This window comes from Canis aureus, chromosome 3, assembly GCF_053574225.1.
Source record: "Canis aureus isolate CA01 chromosome 3, VMU_Caureus_v.1.0, whole genome shotgun sequence".
In the NCBI taxonomy this organism is placed as follows: Eukaryota; Metazoa; Chordata; class Mammalia; order Carnivora; family Canidae; genus Canis; species Canis aureus.
In genome coordinates, this window is record NC_135613.1 from 63387998 (window position 1) to 63393997 (window position 6000).

The window sequence follows — 6000 nt, forward strand, 5'->3', positions numbered from 1 at the left end:
GGTGCCTCATCTCTAAAAAGATTTGGTCCCTTAAGACAACTTTTTTCCCTTTGAACTGTACCTTAATTTTTTAAAGCCTCTCTTTGGGATAAAAAGATTTTTCTTATTGTCACCCATTCAGTTCTGAAATACTTTATGCATTTACTCTCAGCTTCCTTTATGCTATGTACCAGTTATGTTGATGAATTCTCCATTCTTCCCTAGATCAGCTCTCAGGGAAGTTCACTCTTCAGCTCACCCTTTTCTCTGACTGTTTCTTACACAACACTGTTATAACCATTCTCACTATGGTGGCCACAGACCAGTTAATCATCAAACACAATGGTCTCTGCTGTCTATGTTTTACCTAACATCTTAGAGGAGATTAGGAAATCTCTCCTTTGGTATTTGTGGTTCTTCCTTGGTGGTCTATTTTTGTAGTCACTCCTCAAATTTATTTCCTGGACTCTGTTCTCTTCTAAACATTAGTATTTTTCTGAAATTCTTTTAGGCCTTTTTTCATACTACTCTCTTCCTAAACTATACTATTAATACTAGCTATATATTGATGACTCCAACACCTTCATATAAATGTCAGATCCAAGTATCTAACTGCCTGTTGGGTATTCTTAAATTAGGATTGCAAACAGAATCTGAAGCTCAGGTTATTTAAACCTAAACTCATCATTTCTCGGATTACTTCAAAAATTCTTTCTTGGCCTATATTTTCCACTTAAGTGATTTACAGCACACAATAATCCAAGATTTTTCATTCTATATCAGTTTCTACGTGTTAAGACCTCTCGAGTTAGTTTCTCAATAATCCTTCAGTTGGCTCTCTCCTGCAAATGACTTTGCTTCTTTCATAGAACACATTCTTATTATTTTTGTTCTTGGCTTTAGCTGTTGTCCTGTGCCTACTCTGTTTTCTACACTACTGCTGAGATGAGCTTTCAACAGTGGAAATTGGATCAGATTCCATTCCTTCTGGAAATCCTTCAGTGGTTTCTATTGTCTTTGGTATGAAATTCAAGCCCTGCTCTGTAGTGTTTATAGCTCTTCATCTCTCCAACATCATCTCCTGTTTCAATCACTACACTTGATCCATGTGAAGTTCTCAGATTCTTTTTCAAGATTCTGTCCCTCAGCTGTTGTTTCTCATTAGACACAATCATATTATAAAACAAGAAGCCTGATTTAGAGGTGTGTGTATTTCTGTAATTCAAAGTATCTTCCAAAATGTAACATATATTGACTTGTAGAAATTTTCTATAAGTATCTAAATGGTTCTGGAAGGACTATAATATAATCCAATACAATGTTTTTCTGATTCTGTTGGAATACTTAACAAATATAATATATGTAACAGTAACAGCATCTTGCATACTTTCATACTGCATTCATACTTGTATCAATTTACATGTATTCTTCATCAACAACATCATTGTCTCACACTGAAAAAACAAAAACAAAGGAGATGAAATGAAATACTTGGAGAAAAAAAAAAAAAAGAAATACTTGGAGTAATAAGTCATACCCATGGATGAAGTCTTGATTCACTGTGTGTTGGGATCATGCAGGAACTACCTAAAATGGTGAAGGGAATCATCTGAAAATAAACTTAGAGATACATGTTTTACTTACACTTTTGTAGTTTTGGACTTAATGGTGTACTGTTTATATTTGACAGTATGCTAAATTGGTCACTAGCAAACAAAAATTAAGTACATTCATTATGTCCAAGAAGCAAGTATAGTCTGCAAAGACTAAAACGCTAAAAAAGAAATACTTCTTGAATTTTAGAGAAACAAGAATAATAGAATAAACTATAATAATAACAATACTAGAAATCACGGGGCATTTATTATACTCTAGTTGTTTGTATCCATTTAAATGTCAAAACTTTCATAGATTAGGAAATTGATCTTCATAAAAGTAAAATTATAATCCCAAATCCACATACCTAAAAGTGGCAAATCTAGTTTTTTTCCCTACTTTCTGAAGGGAAATTATAAAATAATTATTATTCATCTCTTGGTGATGATGTTAGAAAACCTTTATCATACACAGAACAGAACAGATACATCTGAAAAGCAGAAGCCAAGAAAGAAGTTGCCAGTAATGAGTGTTGAACCATATACATTAAATCAATATATGGCCATTTCTGATACAACCACATTAAAACAAGCACTATCTCATCCATAAGCTGGACCTTGTGTCCATTTGCTGTATCTTTACTTCTGTAGTTTCCAAGATGTTTTGGCTGTGATGAAAATTGTGTGTTAGAAAGATAGAACACCTTGTTAACTGGGCAAACAAAAGCTTTTGTGCTACAGAGAGCTCTTTCCTGACAGCACAAATAACTTGTAGAGAACTAGAATGTCTGAGGAGCATTGGATCTCCGCTTACCATCCTGTTAGGAAGAGAACATTGGTTTTTATCTTCACAACACTGGGTTCAACTCCTTCTTTGAGATTTTCCCTGTGCAAGCTCTGAATTCACCTGAGTAAATTCTATTTCCTTTTATCATAGACATTTCTTTTGTGGCTTTAGAAAACACATCCTCTAGTGGAGCTGAAATGGAAAAATTATCCTTCACTTCCTATTTTGAATTGAGGACAAAAGAATTATTCTTGGAAGTGCCTCCCTAGAATCAAATCCATTGTACTGTGTGGATTGTACCTTTTATGCTTTTAAGTGATGGGACATTTTTATTTAGTGCCAATCCAGAAGTGACCACAAAATAAATTAGCTTTCTGGTTTTGCAGCATTTTATCATTCGAATATTAAAGCTTTTAGAATTATTGCTAACTAAAGAATCAGAAGGTAAATTCGTAGAACTTCACCTCTGTATTTTCAAGTCTTTGTATTCATGCACTACTTTCTTCAAAAATCTTTCTCCAGTTCTTCATGAGAAAATCAACAGATAAAGCAATGAAAAACTGTGCTACCTTGACTGAAGTGGGAGATGAGGAAGGGAGAGTCCCCTTGAACATTCTCTAGTCTTTATCATGGTCTCTGAAAGAACTCAACATTTTGGTTGACAAGCACAAATCAAAAAACACCAGACCTCAGAAACTAAGAAGAAAATTGATAGGGCATTTTTACAATGCTTTCCATAGCTTCCTTGATGTATGGTCATATAAATGTCTGTTTGAATATTTCCAGAGCCATAATGTTTTTCACTTAGCCTTTTACCTTTGTGACCAAACTGGTGAGTATGTTTTTGCTTATGCTGAACAAAAGCAGTTACATCTCCTCTATGCTACACACTAAGTCAATTCATTTTTCCTTAAACCTTCTTGATATGATATTATGATTTCTTAAAGTAATCCCTTATCAAAACCAAATGCCATTAATTATTTCAGTCATTCCACAAAGATAGTTCTGTAAACCACTCTCTTTTTCGGCAAATCTTCTCCAGAATTGATCCTTCTGTCAATGCTCTTTTTAAAACCAGACTTTCTAAAACATAAAGCTACCTACATGGGATCTGACTAGGGTAAAATACACTAGGACATTACTTTTTTTTTTTTTTTTTTTTTGGATTGCATATTAGGTTTCTATTATGTCCAGATTTGGAGAACTTCTTTAGAAAGAGATACAAAATAGGATTTGGAAACAAGGAATACATAAGAATTATTCAAGATGAATATTATTACAATTATTATTCCCAGTCTCTGCTTGCTATTTTGGCTTTAAGTCTTTAAAGTATCAAAAGTAAAAGGGAATATAATTACCCTCTAGCATAAACTAAAAACACAGACAGAACATACGAAACAGTGACACTCAAGACGTTGACTACTAGACAACAGATGATAACAAAGCCTGCAAGATGAAAACAGAAGGCAGGCGTCCTACACCTGCCTGAGTTCACAGTTTGGTGAAAGCTTCCAGGCCACACAGGGCAGGGAGGGGAGTGGAGGCATAGTGTAGAAAATCTCCTGGATTTGAGGATTTGTGTGTCCAGGAAAGCCAAGGAAGCTAGAGTTCAAAAAGCGCCAGAAGGGAGAGAGCTACACAGAAAGAAAATTCTGGACATGTGCAGGTGATTTCCCTTGAGTATCCAGTTGAGGACTAGTCAGTGCCTATGCACGAGAAAATAACTCAAGGCTGGGAAAGAACCACTCAAAAAGCATTACAAGGAACAATGCCTGGTGCTTGTGTACCAAAAATAATAATTACTTGGTTAAAAACGGAGACTATTTTTTATTTAAATCTCTTTAAAAGAAAATCAACTCTTCAAAATAAAATAATGACATATGTGCAAACTTATAATTATGTAGAAGTACAACAAAACTATAAAAGCTGAAGGAAATTTGGAAATACAAGGCTTTTACATGTATTTTAAACTACATGTGAGGTGGAATGCTATCATTCAAGCTAAATTAAAGAGCTATCCTTTAACTTTAAGAAAACCATTAAAATAACACAGCAAATAGTTATAGCACCAAAGAAGGGGAAAAAAAGTGAAATTATAATATCTAATCAAAAATGCAGATAAAAAGATAAAAGGAATTAATAATAAATAGAACACATATTGCAGAGTATTAATCAGTATTTGTGTGTGCTGTATGTGTGTGTAATTAGCTCATGCAATTTTAGAAACTGGGAAATCCAGACCAGGAGACTTGATGGTACAATATTCAAAGGCCTGAGGAGCAGGAAAGTTTACAGTACAAGTTCCAGTCTGTGTCTGAAGGCCTAAGAACTAGGAGAGCCAGTCCAAGTCCATCTTCTGTTTTTTTATCCAAAGATAGATTGGGGGCAACTGGCTGGCTTAGTCAGTAGAACACGTGACTCGGTCTTGGAGTAGTGAGTTCAAACCCCATGCTGGGCATAGAGCTTACTCTAAAAAAAATTATAATGATAAAGATAGATTGTTAGATTGAATATAAAAGGCAAGACCCAAGTACATGGTGCCTATAAGAAACCCACTTTAAATATAAAAACACAAACAGGTATAATGTAAAAGGAAAAAAAGAAAAAGTATACAAACACAAACTAAACAAAAGCTAGATTGGTTATACTATATTAGATAATGTAGATGAGGTAGGCAGAATAATGGCTCTCTCAAAGATACCCACATTGTATGTTACATTACAGAACAAAGGAGAACTAAGTTTGCAGATACAGTCACCTATTAGTTTGGTCGCCTAAACTGCTATTACATTTGGGTGGGACCAGTGGAATCATGATTTCCTTAAAAGTGAAAGGGGATAAAAAAATAAAAAGGAAAGAAGTGAGTATGAAAGAATGATCAGACAATGCTGGCTTCGATGTATACAGTAAGGGCAGTGAGTCAAGAAATGTGGGTGGCCTCTAGAGGCTGGAAGGAAATGGATTCTCTTCTAGCCTCCAGAAATTAACACAGCCCTTCTGACACCTTGACTTTTAAAAAATTGAAGTATATTTAGCATAGAATGCTATACTAGTTTCAGGTGTTCAACATACTGATTCAACAATTCTGTATATCACAATGCTCATGACAATAAGTAGACTCACCATCTGTTAGCATACAACACAAGTACAATATCAAATGATTATGTTCCTTATGCTATACTTTTCATCTCTATGAGTTACTTATTTTATAATTGGAAGTACATACCTATCAATTTCCTTTATCTTTCCCCATCTACCCACTAACCTCTCTTCTGGCAATGACCAGGTCTCTTCTTTGTTTTTGTTGTTTTGCATTTGTTTTGTTTCTTAGATTCTGCTTATAAGTGAAATCATCTGGTATTGATCTTTGTCTGATGACATTTCACTTAATGTAATACCCTCTAGGTTGATCCATGATGTGACAAATGGCAAGATATCATCCTTTACTGTGGCTGCATAATATTCCATTATATATAAATACCACATCTTTTTTATCCATTCATCTAGCAATGGATACTAGGGTGGCTTCCAAATCTTGACTATTGCAAATAATGCTCACATAAGCAGAGGGGTGGATATAACTTTTTGAATTAGTATTTTCTTTTCCTTGGGTAAATACCCAATAGTAGAATTACTAGA